The following is a 26,794-nucleotide window of genomic DNA, read 5'->3' on the forward strand; positions in this document are numbered from 1 at the left end:
AGGCAGCTGTAAGTACCATTTTCATAAGTCTTTGGTATGACTCGACCGGAGCTGGAACTCACGACCTCTCGCATCCCCGTCGGACTCTCTATCCACTAAAGTCTAACCACCGGAGCAGTCAGAAAGAGTGATAATAATGATACAAAAACAATCGACACACATACAGTTATGTTCTGAAATTTTACTGAATCTAATAAATGATAGCTTTAACACAACGGAGTAGTCAAAATATTGCTTTGATTTGCAAAGAATCAAATCGATTATTTTGCTAAAAGTGTAGTTACGATTGTCTATCGTTAGAAAACAATGTTTAGATTGCAACCATCAGTTTACTTATTTCAAATAATCTTATTTGCATTAAATTCTCTGTGTTGTGTACATTTTTCTGTATCGGTCTATATTCTATCCAGCCAATGTAAAAATACCGGGTGGGCCCTACAACTATTTTCCATGCATTACAATATATTGCGGAACTTGATGAACTATATATGATGCATTTTTGTTTTCAGTCTTATGACCTGGAGAACGTAAAGCTGCCACGAGATTTGCGTTTATGAAAACTCTTGACCTCTTCTCCCTGTTCATTTTTCCTACCACTAGTGGACCTAGAGCAGAACCATCAGGTTCTTCAGAAAAGAAGCGGAAAGACATTCCAAAAAATTAATAAATCTTGATCAGTTGTATCCATTAATGTTTTCTTTTCCATGTCGACACACATAACATAAAGTGCCTCTACTGGAGAGGGTGATCGAATGACCTTTGCAACTATACTTGTACCTTCAAACCAATTGTCATGCATCTTGGTCATGTGACTGCATCAGTAAATATACACACACACGTATGACGTCACTGCTATTGAGGAAATAATGGAAAGTTTAAAGGGTCCATTGTCGCTGAGGAGATGTAATGAATATTAGTCAATTTAAAATGTTCATGTTCTTCTAGTACCGGAAGAATATAATTCTTAGCAATCTTCAAGTAAAGGTTATGTGGATCAAAGCATACATAACCATATTTTTATACCAGTATTCAAACTCACTGTAGAGTAACAAAAATGTACTTTGTGAATTTCTTAGGCTAGGAAAGTACTGATATATTCATTACTGCTCTCATTTATTTTTATCTTTATTTACGTATATGAAGGAATTTCATTGCTATTGCGGTGCATGAAAATGCAGATGAATATCACATACTCTTTTCGACTTTAAGTATATACAGGCACACAGCTGATGTTTTCTTGTTTCTGTAATTAGTTTCGAACATTTTTATTGAACGGTCTTCTGTATATGGCTGCTTAAATAATAAATCCATGAAGCTTTTGATGGTGTATTGGAAAGTATCGAACAACTATTTGCCAGTGAGATTGTTATAAAGAAACAAAGTGGTGAACTTTAATTCTTGCACATGAAAATATTATTCCCAGATGCGACTTGAAGCAGTATTGCATAAGTCGATGCCAAAAACAATTCGAAATTGATACGTACAATATCATGTCTCAACAATGGATCTCCAATTGCAATTCCTATATGATGTTATTCAGTCCACTTGGTCAGGTTAGCTGGAGTTGATTAGGAACTACATAGATGGATCTAGGTAAGACTGTTTATAACGTTTCCACATATGCAGAATTTGTTATGGCAGAAGAAATATAATTCCAGCTGTTGGATATTTATTGAAGACATGACTAATATATGCAGAAGTAAACCTGAATCTAAAAGTTGTATGCAATTTTTAAGTTGCATTCAGATCACCATACATTATACGCTTCTGGGTATTTGCAGTATTTGTTTGGGAAGGATGATGTGGTAGGATAAGCGTTGGTCAGTTGAGAAACCAAAATAGTTGTCTACATTTTCTGGAAGAAGATGAAGTTTGTATATACTTATATATGCCCTTTGTTGAAATTTAAACCACCTTTGTTCTGGGGGCTAGATGCAAGATCCATACCACGTGATAGAAGCATTGTCAAGAGGATTCTCTACTCTGCAGTGAGATTTTCTCTTAATAGATTCGATATGTCTCGTGTTTGACAGCGTTATGGAATTTCTTGGTTATCCCGCTAATGAATGATTTACCGGCTATATTTTGTATAAGTATTGAACATAGAACGTGCCTTTTAGATTATACTTCAGTGCAAAGTGACAAAATCAACTACAATCCTCATAACTAAATTTAACATCCAGTAAAGATATGGTGATGAAAATTCATGTAAAAATATATTTAATAGGTCTTGTCTAACCGTAAACAAATACATGAGAATAGCAGTTAGTATCCCTAATTAATTTGCATACAGACAATCAAAAGACGGGAAACAGTCTGTTAACGACATCGAAGAAAGTGATCGTTGGTTATTAATTCATTATAGAAGCAGGTTTCAGTGGACTACATATTCAAATTACTGATATAATAAAATCCATGATTGAGACCATGCAACAGTTTGTTTTTATTTGTTTAATTGCTTTCAGACCTATTTCTCTATGTTGAAATTTGGGCCTAAATTTGCTTCTACTATAAAATGTCAGCTACGAACGTGAAGAGGTTTTAGTCCTTAGTGTTTGTAACATAGTTTATAGTCTACTGGAAAAAAGAGCATATGTATACTTAGGAGGTTACCTTTCACAGAGAGTAGGTATTGATTATTGATTATTGATTTCATAAGCGCAATTAGCAGTAAAATGCATTGAAAATTAAATCAATTTGGTTTTATCAAGCTGGTAGCAAATCTCTTTGCTTTGATCCTAATGCGATGCGAGATGAGAAGCTGCATTTGTATGCCATCAACCAAAAATATTTTCTAAATAAAATACCCTAACAAAGTAAGTATTGCAGATGTTAATTAGAAAAGCACGATTCTCCCCAATGAATGTAATAATGTGGCTGCTGAAATTTAGACCACCCTATTACTGCAGGACAACATTCTGTGGAAATGTCGTTTGAGAGTATGTAACCTGATGAGTGTATGGATGTAGTTGTTTAATATTCCGACATAGCACTGTTTTATACTCCAATATAACGGTACTTACGTTATGAAGCATATTGTTTGAACATCCAGTTAAATTTGTACTTCTCTGCTGAAACAATGTATATCCATATGTTGAGTTCTTTTAACAATAGAACTATTTATAAATCCTAAATCTGGTTTAAATGTATATAAGTCATTCTCTCCACATTTCGAGGACCGCCAAGGACATCTCTCGCTATTCCCAAAGGTGAGTCAGCTAGCGTTTTAAATATTACACTCTGCCGAATGTTATTTAAATTAGAATTATAAGTGAAGAGAATGATATCTTCTCACAGTGTTTCGTTTAAACCATAATTGCATTCTAGAAATGAAAACAGATTTATACCTCTAGATCCAAAATGTATCCAATCACGAGGAGAAATCAACTAATCACCTCCCTCCCAAATAATCGCCGCATTATGAACATACTGGGTGTTACAAGTATAATATGTACATACACGAATTTATACTGGAACAGCATTTTGAATGTCAGGGCCAGCGCCTCTCTGCGCGGAGTATCTAGAAATTTTATCAATTCACCTATCAGACATATAATTCTGAATCTTTTAAATTCGAATGTTTTTCTTCTTTCATACTTAATATCATTTTGTATACACCATTAACATGAAATAATCACATTGCACTCGTTGCTGACGGAAACCAAACATTACGTCAATGTAGCTTGCAAGAATGTTGCACATAATACTTTTCGATGTCAGAAAAATTTGTCCCAGGTAGCGGGATTATATTTTTCGGGTCATACGTTTATAATAAACAAGAGAAATTAAAACAATGCCTGCCGTATTTGATTGCCGGATTCGTTATAAAGAAAGAAAAATATAATTAGTCCATGGTAAATGAAGACTTAACAAGTAATCGTATTTATTTTCTTTCGCTGTACATAATTTTTTGAATATGCGGTAAATCAAGCAAACCCTAATTTTAAAATATGCCGCTGCTATATACTAGAGAAATCAATGGAATAAATGTATTCACTACGCAGACAAATTGATTGTAATATTGTTTATCAAGATTTTAATATTTAAGGATATGGGACTTTGGGAAAGCTTGATCTGGAACAGGGGTATCAAACTCAAAACACCATGAGTGTCGCATGAGGGCATTTGTTATTCTTATGACAGCTTGTTAATGCCAATCATTTTGCGGGCCACATGATACGGCTTGGCGGGTCGCTTGTTTGAGACCCCTGATCTAGAACATTACCAACATTTTAAAATTGTCGCAAAGACACCTATTCCAGTTTGACTAAGCATATATAATGTTCTTCCTCCAGTTTATGTTTTTTCTTAGTTTCTCATTGCATGATTTATAGGTGGAAATAATTGACTGTTTCTCTGTCTGTGTGTGTTCGATTCCAAGGCTCGGCTAGCGTGGGTACGTGGGAAAGCCTGCCAGTAGCTTCTCGTGGGTCGGTGGTTCTTCCCTGGCTTTTCCAGGGTTCGTCCTCCACCAGTTATACTGGCCGCCATGTATAGCGTATCTTGTGCTGCAAAATGGCGTTAAACACTAGAACAACAACAATTTACTGTTTAATCCGCAACAAGGTTGAGAATAAAGTTATAATGTCCGGAAATTTCTCAGTCGAGCACATGTCCACGTAACTAGCTAGCTACTCGTTGATATATTTATCAAGTGTAAGACATTCCTAAATATAGATGTAAGTCATCAACCTCATGCTAGATACTCATTCAAACGGGTATATGAGTTATCGTTTTAGTAAACAAATCACATGTAATCACCCATCTGTATGCCAGGTATAGTATGATTTGAGTCAAGTTTTCATTTTTTTAAAATCTGTATCATTAAATTTTCAAGAGTCGCGACACGTACATAAGTTAAAGATAAACATTTTCATTTGTTTATTTCAGCAAATAAGAGTGATTATAAGCATGGTCAAACTAATATGTATTTCTACTCTTATCCATTCTAATGGCTGGTCACGAGGCCCAGTGACGTAGTTGTCCGTAACTGCTTTATATATCTCTGACCGTTGTTGGTATTTCAACAGAAGCATGGCGCGAGAACAGATGATTACTTTGACCATCTTATCTTGCATTGCGTTGGCATGGGGATTCGCAGGTGTCAACCCCACTGAACCCTTTAATTATTCAACTATGGTGGATACCAACGGTAACTACCTTCTCTTCTGGAAATTTAACGATACCCATATTACGTTTGAAGTCCATGTGAAGACCTACGGATATGTTGGATTCGGGTTTTCAAATAATGGTAAAATGTACCCGGCAGACGTTGTGGTCGGATGGGTGAAACATGGGGTCACACATTTTAAGGTAATTCATTTAATTTTTAATTGATTAACAATTATTTCAACGCATAACCAGCAGTTTGGAACGATTTAGTTTGTGCCATTTACTAAAGAAAGAAGCAGTAACGTTCTATTGAAAATACAGTTTATGTCAGTCAAGCTCTTGTAGCCGCGACAGCTCAGTTGGTAAAGCGTTCAACAAGTGATCAAAGAGTGATGAGTTGATACCCCGCAAGAATAGACATGGTCGGTGTGTGCTTTAAAAAGGTACCATTTCCTATTTATGATATATATAATGCTGAAAATGACAACGAATAGAAACAGTAGTTTTCGTTGGCTTATTGAAGGTGTTAAAATCATAAATGGTTCACAATGTTTTCATTTAAATCAATACACGTTCATTTCTGTTGTATATAAGAACATTGTAAATGTTAAAAGGTTTAAAGATCTGTCAGACCTCCGAATCACAATTTTCCATAAAAGACAATCAAACGAATGATGTAAAGCCTCTATTCTAATTATGATTATCTTTGCTTTGATTATTTCATAAAACATTTTTTTTTAAAAGTTTGTGCAAATTTTGAAATGTTCGATTCACACAAATTATTCTCGCAAGTTTTTGACACAAACCCAATTTTCTCTGCACGTAATATCGAATCCTAAGATCGGATCAGATCCGGTCAGCTAACTCGGTGTGTCCTTGGGCATGATACTGTCTAGTATTAACACGACACTAAATAAGCTATATGCCACTGTGCAGTAAAACGTAAAGCAAAGCAAAACTAGACGCCAAAAGTCAATAATTAAATATAAAGCATATAGGCATAGTGCATGACTCCTCGCAATCTAATTAACATACACAAACTGTAAATGTCCTAAATTCAGATGTATGGGTTCTGAATATAATCCATGACACATTTTAAACAAAAGACTTCTCTCAAAAGCTGTGCAAAAGGCGTTAAAATTCGCTCCTGTAAAAATGAATTAAATTTCCCGCTGTATGCAACAGTATAAAGACACTGTATGTTGTATAGCACATTGATGTCTGTTAACACCAACGTTTTGTGAACATATAAATAAACTGATAGCCACTGCATCGTCTCTATAGCATTTTCATCTTAAAAAAATCATTTTAAATTGTACTCTAGTAAGAACGGATGTTCAGTACCAAAATTTGTAGCCATTATCGGTGGAACTTATTAGATATTCCTAGAGTAAAAAGAACCACAAAACTATATATGCAAAATGAAATGTTTCGGTTATATATTTTGCTATGATACATTGATTAAGATTCAAAATATCACTTCAGCTGAATGTCAACGTTACTAAGGTCAGTTTGTCCCGAGATAACAAGACACGTAAATCTTGACAGGAGATAACATGACGCGGCGCAATTTTGATGTCCCAAATCTCGTTGAAGGTAGGGATGGACGATGACATGTTATAATGCCCATCGATGGAGGCATTAACCATAAAATTGTGCCTGCAAATATAAAAGTTATGTTTATATATTTTGCTATGATACAATGACTGGGTTTAGTTACATCTACTTCTGTATGAGAAATGTACTAATGGTGGATTTCGTCTGAGATATCCTGGCACGTAAAGGCAAAATATTGATGTTGCCAAAATCGTTAACCGCACGAATGGAATATAAGATGCTTTAATACCTATCTGATAATGTGAGGTCAAGTCAGCATGCATTGTTAGTCCAGATAAATAATGGATGATTAATATTTACAGCGGTAAACAAAAGTTACGGAGCTGTTATTGAAGAAGCGTAAATTTAACGTTTAGCGAAAGTACCTTGACTCTAATAACTTCTATTTTCCAAATTCTCTTTATCGATCGCTACGAGATGATTAGCCGTGAAAGAATAAGACATTATTTGATATATTGTCATACGTCTGTACCGCTGACTTGGCCAACACGTTATCATAGTCATAAAGTCAAGCAAGGAGATTCGCGCTAGGATAAGATATCGGTTGTATCATTGTTATATTATGTACACCTAAAAACAAAACCAGTGAAGAGACAGCTCAGACTTTAAATATTGATGTGAATGTAAATATATATATATATATATATATATATATATATATATATATATATATATATATATATATATATATATATATATATATATATATATATATATATATATCTGTGTGTGTGTGTGATCGTCAGAATCCCTCTTCCTTTCTATGTTAAACGAAATTCGTATTGCTCGAATAGATAGATTGGAAAAATGTCAATATCATGATTATCAAGGCTGGCATTGCAATTTTAGCATTTGGGAAAAATGTAATCAAGCAAACTGAAAGAGACACAATGTCCATATTAAAGATAAAAGACTGACAGCACATGCAATTCCATTTACGATTGGAACGTTGACGTCATATCTAGCTCTACTTTATTATTCGGCTGTGATGTTATTATTATGTATTTATGACGTTTTAAAAGCATTTGTAACCTTTCTTAACTTTATTTCTTGATGAAACCTTTTTATCTCTGGAATTATGTGCATGTCTTTGGAGAAGATTTTGTGATGACCGTATCGGTTATTATCTCTTAATAATACTTTCAAAACAGCAATTGTACATTAAAAACATATGATGCACATATATAAAATCTGGTTACATTGTACTCTAGTATTAAAGAAAGTTCACTACCAAAATTTGTAGCCACTATCGGTCGAACTTAGTAGATATTCCTAGAGTAAAACTAACCACAAACAAACTGTATATGCGAAATTACAAGTTTCGGTTATATATTTTGCTATTATACATTTATTAGGATTCAAAATGTCACTTCAGCTGAATGTCAACGTAACTAATGGTCGATTTGTCCAGAGATAACATGACACGTAAATCATGGCATGAGATAACATGACGCGCAATTTCAGTGTCACAAATCTCGTTGAAGGTAGGGAAGGAAGATGAAATGGTATACTGCCCATCGATGGAGGCATTAACCACACAATTGTGCTGCCAAATATAAAAGTTTTGTTTACATATTTTGCTTTGTTAGAATGACTGGGTTTAGTTACATCTGAGAAATTTACAAATGGTGGATTTCGTCTGAAATGTTCTGGCACGTAAAGGCGAAATATTGATGTTGCCAAAATCGTTAACTGCACAAATGGAAGATAAGATGTTCAAATACCTATCTGATAATTTGCGGTCAAGTTAGCATGTATTGTTTGTCCAGATAAATAATGGATGATTACTATTTTCAGCGGTAAACAAAAGTTACGAAGGTGTCATTAAAGAAGTGTATATTTAACCTTGTATACAGTCAATTATATTGGTATCAATACTTATAAATTTTAGTTTGCATTAGAATTTCAATTTGTACATTATACCATTTGTAGTAATTTTGTCTACGTATTTATACATGACCCACGTCGTTTACTATTATTGCTTTTGCATGCAGTTTTTTAATATCTGTTATTTAGGAATATTTTGGAACATCATGATAATCGTCTTCTACCTCAAAGTAACAGTTTTCACACAAGATCTTTACTTTTGGTCTTTTTTAAGATCTTTTTACATCTGTAAAGAATGCCTTAATTGCTCATAGTGATTTTCATTGCTTCGGAATATAATTGAAACGTACCTTTATAGGTGAATACTTATAGTTCGAAGTTGAAATAAACATGCGCATGGCAATCAGCATAACCTAGATAACCACATAAAATGCCGCTTTCCAGTCTTAGCTAGATTGTGTGGTGCCAGAAAATGCCAGGTTTAATGGTCGACTATTTACCAAAAACTCATGGGTTACAATGCTTTTTAAATTTTACCTATCACTTGTTTAATGTGCCCTTAACGTTAGCAAAATTTAAAAATAATTTTTAGTTTAGGTCATTATATTCTTCTTACTGAGCAGTTTAGTTCCTAATTCCATCAGCAACGACCACCTACAATTGCCGAGTTTTCCGAATGCCGAATATTGGTGGGAAGCATCACATGATTAAGGTAAGCTTGCTCAATGAACTCTTCTTATTTGTTGAAAACTATATCTTTTCTGTGTCGTGGTTAATTATGAGTATCAATGAACTACAAGAATGTAGTAATAATAATTTTAAACGAAAAACAAACAAGATAGAACAGTACAGGGAAAAAAAACAGCAACCCTCCTCCCAAGTAAGAAAACAACTAATGGCAAAAACAAGAACAAAGAATACGCTAAAGAGAAAAAGGGATTAACTAGTATTCTGGTGTTTGCATTTTGTATACACTGCGATAAACATTGTTTTATTTCCGATTATTGATGTTGTTGCTAACTATTCATTATCCTTTAAGCTCGCATGGAACGTAAGACCATGCGTGTAGAATACTGTATATCCGAGTTCATCGTGCATCGTTTTCAGCCAACGATTACGTTTTAAAATGGTATCTTAGTATCCACTTATGCTAATTCTAACCCAATTTGTAGAGGGTGTCATGGAATAAAGGACTTTAATATTTGTTTTAAAAATGATGTTTGTCCACCTGCAATTATGGCCGTCGACAAAACATAGATGAATTTTTAAATCATTTCTTTTCTACAGCTACTAAACTAAATTGAAGCAAGCTGAGTAAAAATCATTCTGGTACTAAGGTCTTGTATTTTATGCAGTTGACATCCGTCTTTATATTTGGCAGCAATTACTGAAAAGAGATTAACTCATGCATTGTCTTTGAATATTTTTTTAAAAACTTCTCGAAAGCCACATCACCAATTAGAACTAAACTTGGCATTGAAGATCATGTCAAAAATATATGTTCAAACATTTATTAATGAAAATGATCGCCATCCATTAGACATATATGCTGTAATCAAGAATAAAACAAACCTCTCATGTTGGAAGGGTGTCAGAAAAGCAAGCGATCAATGACCCACTTTAACCTATTGCTGAAGGATTCTAAAATACAGTTCGTTTTGCAACCAGGGGACATAAAACTGGTAGGGAAAAGGAAAATATAGGATATAACGACAACTTCAGAGATAATGATAATATTGGCTTGGAGTTAAGTCATTGCGAAGACTAATGTTATGAGCCGATTCCATAACTCGTCAAATTATCTCCGAACACATGGTATTTTCTTCAGTCAAATATCATTTCGTTCAATGATATTGAATCTGTCAAATAGCTCTTTCCAAATGAGTGTATGTTTGATAATCCATTTACAAAAGCTAACAGGTAGACATGAAAGCAGTTTGAAAGTATATTGCAAGAGGTGACTGAAGACAGTCAACAGGTTAGTTTTACAGTATGTCCATCAGGCGTCAAATTATTATTCTGATTATTAGTATTATTCAAATTATTATTATTTATTATTATTCTTATTTTTATTATTATTAGTAGTAGTAGTATTGTGCTCAACTGAACTGAGAATTGAACTGAGAAGCCATTCAGTTGTTATATTATTTTGTATTATTTCTACAAGATCTCTAAATCAGCCCACTACACTACTAAGATCATGAAAAGTTCCAGATGCAAAGAGCTCTCCATGATTACTACGAAGCTATTATCAAGGAACAAATCTGCACCACTTCCAACTACCGTCTCTCCAGTCGACCTTCCTGACATGTTTGAAAAATTCTTCCGTGACAAAATACAAACGATTAGAGATAAGCTGGACACCACAATTTCAATTGACTCGTCATCACTATACAGCTGGGATATTGAATTTGAGCAGCAACCTTTAGCACCGTTTGAACATGTCGCTATGGATTTCTTACGTACAATCCTGATGAAGACTGCATCAAAGTCATGTGAACTTGCTCCAATTCCAACATCACTGCTGCTTGAGTGCTTAGATCCAGTATTGCCTTCACTAACTGATGTTATTAATACATTTATCTTATCCGGGAAATTCCCATCATTTTTCAAAGCTGCCATTGTCAAGTCTCTGCTGAAGAAACCAACACTAGACCATAACGATTTAAAGAACTACCGCCCAGTTACTAATCTCCCATTCATATAAAAAAAATCTTAGAACAGTTTGTTCTATGCCAGCTTGCATCTCATCTAAATTCAAACAGTCTTTTCAGCAAGGTGCAATCTGCAGATCGCCCTTGCCACAGTACTGAAACTACTCTTCTAAAAGTAGTTAATGACATTCTCTCTGCGTTGGATAGCGGAAAGATTACAGTCCTCACCCTCCTTGATTTGTCTGCAGTATTTTACACAATAGCCCTTGATATATTACTTCACCTTCTCCAGCATGTATTTAGCATTAAGTATACCGCCTTCCTGCGGTTCAAGTCCTACTTGGTCAACAGGACACAAATTGTATCTGCATATGGAATACACTCCAGCCCAGTTGTTCTATGATGCGGTGTTCCACAGGGGTCTGTTCTTGGACCTGTCCTATTCATTGTGTACACTCAGTCGCTCTCAAATGCCATAGATCATCATCCAGTGTCTCACCAATTGTACGCTGATGACACCCAAATATACAAATCTAGCCACCCAAATGAGGTTGATGCTACCATCCAAGGTGTAGAGAGGTGCATATCTGATGTGAAATCATGGATGACATTTAACAATCTGCAGATGAATGATGATAAAACTAAGGCCATTCTGATCATAACACAAAGACTTTCTCATTCGCATCCTTCACCTCAAACAATAAATATCAGGAACACCAACATTACATTCACACAATCATTATGAAACCTAGGTGTTACTCTGGATAGTACTATCACATTGCTCCAACATGTCATGAACATATGCAAGGATGCATATGTTGAGCTGAGACCCATCAGCTCAGTTCGCAAATATATTTCAGTTAATGACACTAAAACACTTGTGTGTTCATTAGTACTTTCAAGACTCGACTAGTGTAACTCAGTTCTGTCTGGTTTATCTCAATATCTGCTCCAGAAAGTTCAAAACACAGCTGCTCGGATTACACTTAGAGTACCACGATTAGAGCACACCTCCCCGCTGCTTTGTACCCCACACTTGCTATCCATTATAGCCGGAATCAAACACAAAATTTGTTCTCTGTGCTACGTTTCACTCTCGGTTCTAGTCCAACATACCTATCCGACCTAACCCACGTATACACACCATCATGACACTTACGCTCCTCTTCTGACAATCGTATACTCATTATTCCCACTATGAAAACAAAGTCATATGGACAGCGTTCTTTTGCATACCAGGGCCCAGCAACGTCGAATGAATTGCCCACTGAACTTAGACACAAAGACACAGTGACCAGATTCAAGAGGGATCTCAAAACTCACTTATTTCGACTGCAAGAACAAAAATAAAGACCTAATAATGCTTCCTACTTTAAATATTCTCAGCATGTTTTTTAATGTTTTCTAATTTCATGGTGTTTGGTTTAGTAATCATATCACTGTATGTTTTTATTAAATCTTATATGTCTTGTCTAATGTTGTAAACGCTTAGAACTTCTAAAGATTAGGCGCTATACAAAGTCCTCATTATTATTATTATTATTATAATACCTTGATTAGCAGAGAAGACTCTTGCGCTTAACCAACAACGTTTATATTTTTAACCATTATTTTCAGAAATCGCACGATTTGTTGCTAAATGTTCATTCCTGCTTAATTTTGTTTACTTAATTTTCAATTAGGTGGAACCAATACTCACACCAGGCAACGAGATGCACGTGCACCATATTGTGGTGTATCGATGCAGAGGAATAGATCCCAAGTTCGACAAGATCAGTTACATGTGCTATGATGAAATCCCCAAGGGATTAGTTCCATGCTATGACGTCATTATCACCTGGGCAATTGGAGGAAACGTAAATCTATTGTTCTTCTCCTCATCATATACTTAAGTCACAATTTCACAATTGTTTCCACCACCACTAATAATGTTAACAATATTACTCGATGTACACTATTATTTTTATTCGATGTAGCAACCTTTCATGGTCTTCTTTTATGATCTTGTTCACTAAATTTGAATTAGTACTTAATTATATCGGACACGCTCTCCCTCATATCGCTAGATCAAGTAATCTAATCCTCTTTTATATTAATCCTGTGGAAGTCCTACGTTTATTTCGAGACATACTACTTCCCGAGTCACACGAGAGTCCCTATCATTATTTAGTTATTCATCATTTATTAATGTATCTATGGATTTATTTTAATTTTTGCAAGATTGTGATACGCTCTCTTTTTAACGTTTTATTGACAAAAAGACAGAGGCTACCTACATGTAATACATACATATTGTTATAATATTTCAACAAGACCACACTGAGTATATCTGTAGATAATTGTGTTCTTCGCTTTAAATTGAAATGAAAAAAGATATGAAAAGAAAAAGAACATCGAGAAAAATGTAAAAGAACTATTGTTTGCATACGTATTTTAGAGATACACATGTGGCGCAATGATAATTTCAACAAAAGAGATATATGTGTGTACAAAGATGGGCACACGTACATAGATATAAGCTACATATTATTTGGACAAATCTTAATTATGTTACCATTCAAAAAGATATGAGAAATTATCTCAGCATGCAACATTCCGAATGAGCAGAGCTTGTCTGAGATAATTCGGATTATTTTGAGTGATGCGTTAGTGGGTAAATTTCTGTGTCATTTTTCTCAGCTGCAACAGGCTAAGATTTGGATATTTCAAAGTCTTATAAAAGTAACAAGAAAACTTTCAGACAATCGTCATCTTCTTAATTGCCAATATGTATTGTCTTCTTGTAGAAGTTGTACATCTTTGTATCCAATCTTGTTTTCATGTATACGGGTACATTGTTTATTTTCTCTTGTAACGGTTTACACCGCAATATAATTAAACAGATTTTTCAGATTTGATTGTGGCAGATTTGATTAATGCTCAATTTATTGTTATATGGCTTTATAGTCGCAAGCAAGCCTTGATGTTCTATGAAATTAGTGCTAAAAAGATAACTCTTTTTAAAATGTATCAAGAAAATATCCATATTTGTACAGTCGTTAACAAATCTAACACATTTCTGAAAACAAATTGCATTTATATCATAACATAAGGATTAAATCATATTTGAATTTCTCAAATGTTCAGCTGTGACTATATTTATTGATATAGTACGCCCTAAATATGTTTCATAAACATTTAGTTGAAAAGGAATGAGGCTCTTCCCACTGATAAAAAGAAAATGTGTTCCAAATTAAAAGAAATTGTCAATATTTGATACTGAAAATGTTAACACACATTTCCATTTAGATACATCATTATGACAGTTTTCTAGTATAATTTTGAGCGCATGACAAACATGAATACATGTCTCCCCTCATAATATTCTGTCGCATGAATATTTCGTTTAATTTTGTTGATTGATCCATGACATAAAACCTGTAAAAGATTGTGTTTACTTCACTAAGAAACGGTTGGGATTGATTTGGTAATGATAATAAAAGATGAACACTTTTAGAGACATTTAAACGCTGTATCACAGTTATCCTTTCAAATGGAGTCAAAACTATCTTATTTCACTTTATTCGCAGGTTATTAATGTCTAGAAGTTTTGATGAATCATTTAGAGTTGTAAGGTGTACAACTTAGTTGAAAACTTAATACATGAGATAAGAAGTTAGGTCCAGTGAGCGAGGGTTTATAGAATTTCTGTGTGCCAAATAGTACACATTCCATTGGAATTAAGAAAAGTGAGTCTTGACTTCGTAACAATACAAGTGTTTTGGTGGATAAATGAGCCCAATACTTGAGTTCATTCAGACCATAGTAAGTGCTTATCAATGCCACTATGCATACCGAGAAAAAGTTTGTAATTTAAGCCTTTGAACTGAATATGTTCGTATTGATTCTTTAGTTTATAATAGACCATCGCTCGATCTGCATGTAAAAGATTACCGTATTTATATACAAAACGAATAATATATTGACATCGTGGGTATTGACAGATCTGAGTGAATATTGAACATGCCTGCAAAGAAGAATAAATCAAAGTCAAAAGGAGACATTTCGAAGTAAAAGCAGGAAAATGAGTGCAAAAATAAACGGTATGCAAACATGACTCCTTCAGATCAGATGCAACCCGAGGCGTCAAATAAAGAGAATGAACAAGAGAAAGGGAAAGATAGAACCGTCCTCATATGGCCGAATTTATATTGAAACGAGAAATTCATAGACAAAACGTGGTCTAAAGAATATCTGAATACAAATTGGATCAAATAAAACATAAGAACATTTAAATCTGAAATACGTTAAAGAGTGGGTCTGGAAAGAATGAAGCAGATTAGCAAGGACGTTAAGAAATTAAGGGAATAATGGTCGACGGATAAGATGAAAATGATCAATGCCAAAAAGATTGAAAGCATTGGAGAAAACAACTGAAAGAAAACTGGAGAAAATATAGGAGTTATTATATAGTAACAAGGTGCTAACAAATAAGTTGGATATGTAGAGCAATACGCCAGATTTAACAATCTTAGGATGTATGGAGTGGACTATCGAAACAGGAACAATACTCTAAAAGAATGCGGAGAGAAAGTATTCAACTTATTCTGAAAAAAACTTGATTGTATCTGCTTCGAGTGAAAATACAGACATCATCCATATTATTCGTAGATTTCATGCAGATTCAGACAGACCCATTCATTGCAAATTCTTCAGAAGATAAGTGAAGATTGAGGTGCCGAATGAACCGATGAATCTGAAAGGTTCACTGTATTTGTTAATGAAGTCATTACCAAAATAATCAGTTCATTTGTATATGAATTATCCAATCAGCCTTGTTTTAATTAAGTCTGGGACTTCGACTGTAAAGGCTTTGCAAAATTTACCAACCGTAAAATGAACAAGCATCGAGGAAATGTAAGTTACTGTTTTGCTTGTATATCTCTGTCATCCAAATGTTGGTCTCTGTAATAGCGTTATAGAGTATCCGCTCGAACATTTTTTTTATTTTGTTCTTCGTGCAAATGACAGATGAAATGATATTTTTTAACAGACCTTCTACTATCCAGACCATGTAGGTTTCTCTGTCGGAGCTCCAGACGATCCCGAATTCTGCATAATGGAGACACATTATGACAATGCAGCCCAGAAGTCAGGTAAGACGTAATCTCTTAGTTGAATAAAAATAATTAAAATTAATTTAATTGCATATTAGTTTGAGTATTAATCTTTTATGTAATTTACATAGATGACTAGGCGAAATAAAAAGCAATAATGCAAATTATTTATTGATTTATGAAGTTAGTAAACTTACACATGGAATTTGATAGTCTCTGTTATCGTTCTTCAGTAATGTTGATATATGTTGTTTCCATTAGGCATGATTGACAACTCCGGAATAAGGATAACTCTGACCAACAACCTTCGTCCATACGAGGCTGATATGATGGAAATTGGTCACGATGTGAAGTGGACGCATATCATTCCGCCATTTGAAAAGGCCTACCTAAGCCAATCCCATTGTGCGTCTCAGTGCATTGACCATGTAAGTCTAAATTTAGGTTTCTAAATTAAGTTTATACAATTAAAATAGTTGGAAGTATTTATTTATGCAAGATTGACAAAATATTCTTCTGAAGAAATCAGAAGTTGGCACTCAGTACATTTACAGCTAGTACACACTCTCTCCTGAATTCTTAAATAGCGAACAGAACTGTGTATGCCGGTTTAGGAAACGAAACCACTCATTACCACGAGAACCGGTGAAATATCTCGTCCCACAAGGATCCATTTCAGGACCTATCTGTTGCCAATATCTGATATACATCTGTTCACCATTCTGGCAACACTGCATCCTTTATTACGTATCATTTTCAGACCGATGTTCTACCTCTTCATAAGTAATGTACGCAAAAATAAAATGTATATATATATACCTATCACATAGTATTGTATGACCCTGGAGAAGAATACGGCTCCTGCGCTCAGACTTATGGTAGATGGCTTTGAACCTGCCTCTGTATACACGCTAATCACATTTACCTTTAACTGGCTCAGTATATTGCAACTATGAGCATTACTGCAAATAATGTTTCTGATAAACATTATTAAACTTATGTATAATGATTATATGTAATATATATCACATCGTGGATGCACCATTTCGGGCAACAGCATTACCACTCAGACTGGTAAGATTATCAAGTTGCAAGAAACAAATTAAGCACTGCCAAAATATTTCTCAGTACTAATATTGTCAGACCTTCTGAAATGTAAATGTTACTTCAACACAATATAATTAGTTGTTTTGTTTTACTTATGTTGGTTATTGTATTAGATGTTTCGTTTACTTATCGATTCCTGTCCATAATTGCAGGGAGAAAATTAAGAGATGTTTATCAGCATTACAGAAAATTGTGTGATAACCATAACCTATTAATTGTAGGATAAGTATTATTCGTTTCCCACTCTGAGCACCTGCATGACTTTTTCGACATTATATAGATTATCCGTCTTAGATGCGAATCGAAGGGTGAGTAATGGAAACGTGCTGAACAATACATTTACATGGATACATTAAATATTGTTATCGAACTCCTCCATCTTCTGATTATTTTTTCTATAGCTGGATGCCTCTGTACTTCAGAATATTTCAAATTTGATTTAATCATGCTTGCGAGAAATACAATGAGAAAGGTACTCTTACCTCTTTGTTTAAGGTACCCACGAAAGGTGGGTAAACTTAAACTAAGTTAGAGTTTTGGAATAAGCTAGAACAACGTATTTGTACTAGATCAACCATCACATGCTTCTTCTATAAGAATGATTTATTCATTTTTTCAGACTCTTGGAAACATGACGGAAATCAAGGTATTCGGAATATTTCAGCACGCACATCTTCTTGGCAGAAGTGTCAAAACAAGGCACTTCCGAAATGGTAGCGAGTTATCTCCCTTGGCAACAGATCTTCACTACGATTTTGATTTCCAAGAGACACGTCTTCTTCGGGAGGAAGTTACAATTAGACGTGTACGTTATATTTATTTTGTTTGTTATGAGATATATTATTACGGAATCTGCCCCAACACTTTCTGCTTTACAACAATTTCCCCAGAATTTGATTATTTAATGTCGTTTAGCTTGTAACCCTGGAATCAGGATACGAGTCTGTTTGTACTTTCTTTAAAAACAAGAGACAGAGAGACATTATGATCACACAACAGATCATGCAGCAAAATATTGTCTTTAGTGCGTTAGTTCACCTGTTTGTAGCTATGCAATATGTCAATAAGAGGCACGTCTAACAGCTTAACCGTACGTGCACTAGTGTGTATGCGTTAGTGCTTTGCTTAACATAAGATAATCTATATACTTCAAAACTGTTTTGTCTTCACATCATATTCGGTCAGTCCTTTTCATTTCTGTAACTTGTACGTTTATACCATACAAATAGGTACCTATCTCTCGCTGTATCTCTCAGTGGCGAGCCAAATGCCAAAGTGTGTGTTTGTGAAATGGATGATCATAATTCCACCTTGATTAATCTTTTATTTTCTCTACCTTCTCACGCATTATCGCAAAGTCTTCTCCCGTTCAAACATGTGTTACTCTCAATGCATCTCTTGAAACTAGGAAAATGTGGTAATAATAGCAACAAAATAGACCCAAATCAAACATCGCAAATGTCAGAAACGCTAGAGAAGTAGTTAACACCGTCATAAGCGAATTTTCTATATTCAAATTCATTGGGGACATCGTTTCTAAAGCAATATTTTCTTCACTTTTTCAGGGAGATAGTTTAATGGTTGACTGTATATATGACTCTAGCGAGAGAACTACAGCAACTATGGTAAATAGAGTATGATATATATATATATATATATATATATATATATATATATATATATATATATATATATATATATATATATATATATATATACATACTCTATTCTTTTTCATTTCCTATTAGGTTACATTTTATTTACAGGGTGGAAGTTACTATGTTTTCCTGTCTCCTGTTTCACGCATGAACGTTTAATGGACATTTCCAAAGTTGACAAAGCAGAATATATGATACCGAAAACTTTGTATTCATAGTTTATATTTACACAAGATGTTTTGATGAAGGACAAAGTCATTAATAAAGTCATCATCGAAATAACATGTTTGTCCTATAATCGACAGAAGGATAGTGTGGTTGTTGACACACCAGGGAAAGTGCACATGATAGTCAAAATATGAAACGTTTGACGAAAAATACAAATATTTTAATTTATGTTTCGAAAACGCTTCGTGTATTTATCGATTTCGTAGCAGAACAGAACACACAAATCAAACTAGTTCATGACGTTATATGAATGACATCACGCTACCAATTTCTAGAAAGGTTAGCGTTAGTTATGTAACCTGAACAAGTTATTATTCAAACAATTAAGCAAAGTTTATCAATTCCTTTAGTAACGCAAGTCCAACATTTTTATGGCAACCCTTTAAAGCATAACGAATTTCAGACCGAATCCGTTTTTGCATCTATTACCGCGAGCAGACCTAAAAAAAACCTGCAATATAACTGTCAACCTCTAATTTCTACAGACATCTCCAATATTCAAATCAATCCCAATGAAATTAAGCAAATTAAATATAAAAGGTATTTATATATCCCTAAAACGATTTGCATATCCACGTACGTTAGTTTGTGGCTCATCATGTATTAATAACATGCTTGCTAAGTATAAAGCAGTGACAATCATTGATCAAAACAAATATCTAAATTTATATAATACAAACATAACCAGTTACGTACTTTGATCATGAGAAGTTATTATTTGTGATGAGTGTGGCATCAGGGTTTTATTGAGTCGTGAGAGCCAGTGATATCATATATACACTTAAGATGATACCAGATGCATTATACGAATCACGTATCACAACAATAATATGATGTTTAACTTTGTAGGGTGGGCTATCGACCCGGGATGAAATGTGTTTGAGCTTTCTACTCTATTACCCAAAAGTTGCGTTGAAGCAATGCGTTAGCAACCCAACCTACGACAGCATATCCGACGATCAGAACCGTCTCTGGTCCTTGTTGTCAACCTACAACTGGACCACACAACACAACAGAGACCTATTTAAACAGAAGCTCAAGGAGTCCAACATATACCACTTTTGTCAAGGGGACACTATGGTACCAAAGGTATACTTTTTAGTTAATATTGTGTCTGTTGCAAAATATATACAGTTGTATTTGGAATGATTTTTGTTTGTGCTTTTGTCAGAATGAATAGATGTAAATTTACTAGTTGTGTTTCTACTAAATTACATTGAATAATAATATAATGTCTGCAAATGTATATACACAGTCATAAAATAAAATAATGATTTTACATCGACATGACATCGAAGCAGCTCAGTTGATAAACAGATAATTTTGTTCCACAAAGTACCCTTTGAGAGAAGCCTAATATACATGAGACTATTTGATATATCATGTGGAGGTTACAATAGTTGCATTTTTACCTTGCGGAAAAACAGGTAACATTGAAAACAAAACTGGAAGTTTCATTGATTGGGCATTTTCTAAAACAATGTCGATTAGTCTTAACAGTTCCAAAGCACGTTTGAGCTCGTACATTAGGCAGTGTATTAGGTTTCTATAAATTTCAAAGGTGGCACTAATGTAGCGATGAGTGCCGTAAATAATAAAATAATTATAATGTGCATGTTAGTCCCTGATACTAATCCTACTAATTTTAAAGAATTTTTAAAACTTTGTATTTATTTACATTTGAGATCGAGATGAATGTAGGTATCATGCTTGCTCTTATTTCAATGGCTCGGTGATTTACAAGGACCTTGCGCATTTGCTCTCTATCTCTATCAGTATTCATCTTCATACATCTATTAAGTGAATTGGAGTATTGTTTTGTGTGCTCATTTTGTCTTTCAGTAAGATGTTAAACATCACAAGATTGGTATAATAATGTCCTGTTTAGTTACAGGACAAAATAATGTATTTTATTTGTATTTTATTTTAAAATCTTGTCATTCTAAGTGTATCAAGCGGTGTCTTGACAAAATACATTATCCCCAAGGTATTAAGTGTAATTGTATTTGTACGACAATGACAAGAGAATGCACTGTGGTACAATCATTTAGAGCATACGAACGAGTTGCCATCACCTAAAATACGCGTAGTACAATCATTCACAACATGTGAACGAGTTACTATTATATAAAAGACTTGTGGTACAATTATTTAGAGCATATGGGCGAGTTGCCATCACCTGAAAGATTTGTGGTACAATCATTTAGAACATATGTAATTCATTTTATGCATCGTTTCATACCGTACCTTAGTTGGGATGAAAGGAACAAAACAGAATTTGCAGAACTGAAAAAGGGTACTAAATTTCATAAAAGCAATAACTGTTAAGAAAACAAAAGATTACAAAAATACAGTCTAAGAGTTTTATACTATTAAATCTGTAGATTTCTGTGGACAAACGAAATTATATTTTGAAATTCACTTCGCTTATACTGAATAGCCGAATGATGAAACAAACACTCTAACCCTACTCGCAGCACATACATGGTAATCCTTATATCAATATTTTAGGAACATGTTTGACCATCTTGGTGTGGAGGATATATAAGTAGCTGAAGCTAACATATTAGTTACAAAGTGTTAGATCAACGTAGGACCTTGCGTTATACATACATCTCCTATAATTAAATGCAAGCTATAAGTGTCTGTGTGTGTGTGTGTGTGTGCAGATAATTAATGATACGACATCATGCTTTATTTCAGAGTGATAGTAAATAAAACGATTGCAAACTCAATTGAGATATGCTGCCTTAGCAGATGCTTGAGGCGTATTATTTCTTCAAATAGCTTATACTGCATTTCCTTCTAAAAACATTTTAATATATGCAAATAATATGTTATTTATAGCAAATAACATTAAAAATGATTCCGTAGGTGTGGTTATTTTGATTCTTTCCTTTTTAGAAAAGTGTGTGAAGCAGGTGTCAACTTTTATAGAGAAAAACTAATAAGTATTGCACCAAATAACGTGGCACGTGCTAATGTATAAACAAAGATATCAACCATGCACTGTCTTAACAGGTTTGAGGTATTGCATAATAAACCATGCAACTATCCTGCTAGTGACACTTAGAATTGGTTGTCAACAGTTGTCACTCCCACCATTGTGCTGGGTTTTTTTTTAAATCGTTATAGTCGTGCACAACGTACGTGTTGAAAACAAATCATATCGGTTTCTTCATTATGGATGTGTATTATTGACAAATATTGTTACTTTTCCTTAGAGAATCTACAAAATCTTTTCATGCCATCTTTTGTGGTGTAATACAGGATTAAATTTAAAGCTGTAGTAGAACATATTTTCTTGTCTTGAATACACATTGTACATGCATTTCCTTTTTTTCTCCATTTCAGACACTGACGTACACATTCCATGAAAAACCACCGGCGCATGTCTACGTTCCATCAAAATCATCAACGTGCCCTCAAAAATAGAGAATAGTTGAGATAGCCACATTGATCACTATACTTGTCTGTTCATTTTAGTTATAGTAACAAGAACTAAGGAAAACAAAGCATGTTATCTAATAGTATGGTATCTACATACTTCTTAAAATGTTATAGACATGCAGGATTTATATGCCACTGCACATTATGCAATAGAGTACCAAGCCTTTGCAGTATACTTTATGTTTTTACATAGGATATATACATATATATATATATATATATATATATATATATATATATATATATATATATATATATATATATATATATATGATATTATTATGCATATCCAATTATCGCATAACATCCGCACCTAGTACAGACTAATGTTTAAAAGTTGATCCATTGAATTCCTCTTAATAAAAAATCCATTTACTTAAATCACGTGTTCCGGGTTTTAATATTTTAAGACGTTGGCTGGAAATTCTAGTATAATGAAACTGATGATACGAGAAGATAATCTAAATTTCTGACATTTCGATGCAGATGTATGTTGTTTGTAATCATGGAAAGAAATAGTTTTAAGTATTTGTAATTTATTCATCTGTAGTCTAACTTTAGAGAGAAAGTAACGGATGCCATTAAAGCACAATTTGTGCAATAATGAGATGAAATCTGGTTTGCGTAGATGCGTAATGCAAGCACGCCGACATAATGAATATGTCTGCTTGCGACGAGGGTCATTTTCAAAGCCTCGCCTCCTCGCTTGTCGGTGGATTTTCCACACAGGACAATGTGTAAATGACCTCTTTCCTAGGGAGAAATATTTCTCATAGAGTAACCTCAACGTTCCAGATTTTAATTCTTTCCGGTATGGTACTGACCCACGACCCCATCTTGCAGGTGCGGCATTAGCGGCAATTAATATCTTAATGATACTACTTACTTTCATCACACCACACCTCAGAGCCGCTTCAAGATTGAGAAGGAAAAGAACTAATTAAAATATATACCGATGGATCAAAAACAAACAACCCACCAAGAACAGTAGCAGCAATAGTCATCCCTGCATTCAATATACAAACGGGATCCCGATTACCTGACTATGCTCCATTTACACCACTGAATTCTGGGCTATACTTGAATCACTACAATGGATCAAGGACAACCAAATACCTAAAGCAGTCATTATAAGCGATTCCCTAAGCGTTATCAAATCGATCCAAAATCGCAATACACACTCTATTGAACAATTCCTCGGCAGATCTTGCCAATTAATCGACGATATCACCACAGCACATAAATTAGTCGAGCTCATGTGGATACTGTCGCACATTGGAATCTCTGTCAACGAAACAGCAAAGTGGCAAAAACCAAACTGGGAGATCAAAACTATCAAACTTAACTATAGCTCTACAGAAGCAATAAGCTTCGCACAAACATATATAGACCTAACATGGCAAGATTTTTGGAATTGCTCTACAAACGGTAAAGAGCACTATAAAACCAAAAACAAAACGTAGATAGGAACATACAGCTACCTAAAGGTACCTATTTAGAACAGAAAACCATAAACAGGATAATAACTGGAAAAACTAAACCAGCAAGCAGTTTTGGAAGGTTTATAGTACCCAAACCAGCAACCATTAACTGCTTTAACTGCCACACCACTTAAGATCTACACCACGTATTCAATATATGCCCAAAATATAAACCCGAACGGAAAATATTTATCAAAAGCCAAAAAGAGACTGGATCACCACACACATAACCAGAGTTACTTATGGACTCTAATAAAAATAAACAATCAGCATATAAAAATATAAATCAATTCATAGACTCAGCAGGACTTAGGAAAAAAATATAATTACTATCCCCACAAAACCAAAAGACCCAGTAACTAGCTAAATACTTTGAGAAGCCACCACATAAAAACCCATAACATGTTCATTTTTCTAAAAGTATTTATAAATAATTCACTTACGAAGCACCTATATAAAAAAAAAACTAAGGAAACCGCAAAATCGGATGTCCTAGATGTCCTTAACGAACCGAGTAATAAGCTAGGACTCCGGTCTCTTGCTAAATAAAGTATAAATAACATTCAATCTCTGAAAACGTAAATTAATAAATAACTTAAAGAGGTAATATCTAAAAACTTATAAATAACATAACGTAGGAAACACACCCTAACCACCTCGACTAGTAATACCATAATAACCTTGAAAATCTCTCTTCATACATGATTTCTACTAAGAACCTCCATAAACAGCATAGAACACCCACCTCCTTTTATAACATTTTGACGAAGAAAAAAATTCGAAAAAAATAAATCGCAAGAAACACCAGGCAATTGCAACAAGAAACCAGCGATGTAAAGCAGCCAGGACCGTTCCCGAGCTCTCCTTCCCACTAATGACAGCCAACCATTCAACTGTAAGGGACCTTTATGGACCCACAGATTGAGGCCAAACTATCAGGGTTCCTTGAATCCATAAAAGCCTGGGGGAGGTGACATCATTCCCTTCCCCAGGAACAACTAGTAGGCTGTGGTGCAGTCAGAAAAAGTGGCACATGCACAATTGTGTGCACGCCACTATAATTAAACTCAACAACACCATAACTAAGCAATATACAACATGATATAGAAACAGAACATCACAAATTCATAGTGGTTGGTTTCTTTTAAACGTTAAGTGTATCTGATGCATTGGAGATCTATCATTAACCTGCTCAAAGGCTTCAAAAACGAAAGACATGCTTACTCCAGATCATGCATAGTAACATAATAATTTTTCGCAACAGTAATAGCATTATACTAAGATATGATTACTACTAAATAACCAACTGTGGGCTGGTGCAGCGTTTGAGACATTTAACAAAAAGCTACATTATATATACCAGCATGAACAAATATACTTGTATTACCTAGCGTCAGGCGATTATTATGACGACTGATAGATGACGTTCAAGGAAAAAGTTGAGTTGGTTTGGGATGGGTAGGTGTAATAGACTTTATAATGGATGTTCTTCTTGGTAGAATTCCAGAGCTACTTTTAACCTTCAGCCCCACCCCGAGGGAAAAAGACATATTTAACCCTGGAAAGGAACTTTAGAGGATATTCAGTCGTGTACGTCTATTCTGTATAAATTGTTCTGCTGTAGGTATGTGTGGAATCGGCTCAGGGAAATCTAACCTGCGAGATCTGAGTAGAATTGATGCCCAACAGTTTCATAATTTGTTCAATGTACAATAACGCGCAATGTTCTGATAATAAAAATAAACATATTAATAAGGACAAGAAGAAGAAGTGGGGAAAAACGAAGAATTAAAAATAATTTTAATCGTAAATATCTTCAACATTATTACCAGCGAGGTAAAACTTAAAAAAAAAGTATTTGCTGGTGTGGTTCGTTCATTAAAAGCTAATTATTTTGTATTCTTGTTTGCCTTTACTACATCTATCACTTCGATTATCAACATTATCCTGATGGCACTAGAAATAACTATGAATCTTTTCTTATTAATAACACAAATATTCCTTTATAGACACACATATGCAGATAGATAGATACGTACAATGGAAGCATTAATGCTGAAAAAATATTTTAAAAAATGATCGCGATGATTAGTTTGAATTATCCTGTATTTTCAAGCATCACTAGGAACAATATTATTGGACGATCCGCGTGTCTATTTTATTTCAGTACAATAAATGACATAAGAATCTATTGTGTCGTAAAAGTCGTCACTATCCTCTGAAATAATTTTCAACACTGGAATTTCCCCGTAATTGTGTTAAATGGTCCTCACATAACCCGTATTAAACCGAATAAATGGCCACAGCTTCCAGAATACCTAGTATTAATGGTCGCCGACTGAATAATATTATGTTGTTAATCAACTACTTCTGTACTGAAAACATTAGAAGTTGTCAATCTATCGTAATGGTGTGAAGCGTCGACCATTGGACAATATGACAGATCAAGGACCTTTGGCTGTGACAATGGGATTAATGAGAATTTTTGAAGTTAACTTTTTCTTGATAATCACCTCATAAGTTGATTTGTATTGATAATCACCTTCTAAGTTAACATATTTTCA

General features: G+C 34.3%; 1 pseudogene; it reads left to right on the plus strand.

The window, feature by feature from the left end:
- Positions 1–22,907, plus strand: part of LOC149778504 (DBH-like monooxygenase protein 1) — a 65,821-nt pseudogene extending 42,914 nt beyond the window's left edge.
- The last annotated feature ends 3,887 nt before the right edge of the window (positions 22,908–26,794 follow it).

This window comes from Sinohyriopsis cumingii, chromosome 17 (assembly GCF_028554795.1).
Source record: "Sinohyriopsis cumingii isolate HCF-2022 chromosome 17, ASM2855479v2, whole genome shotgun sequence".
Classification (NCBI taxonomy): Eukaryota; Metazoa; Mollusca; class Bivalvia; order Unionida; family Unionidae; genus Sinohyriopsis; species Sinohyriopsis cumingii.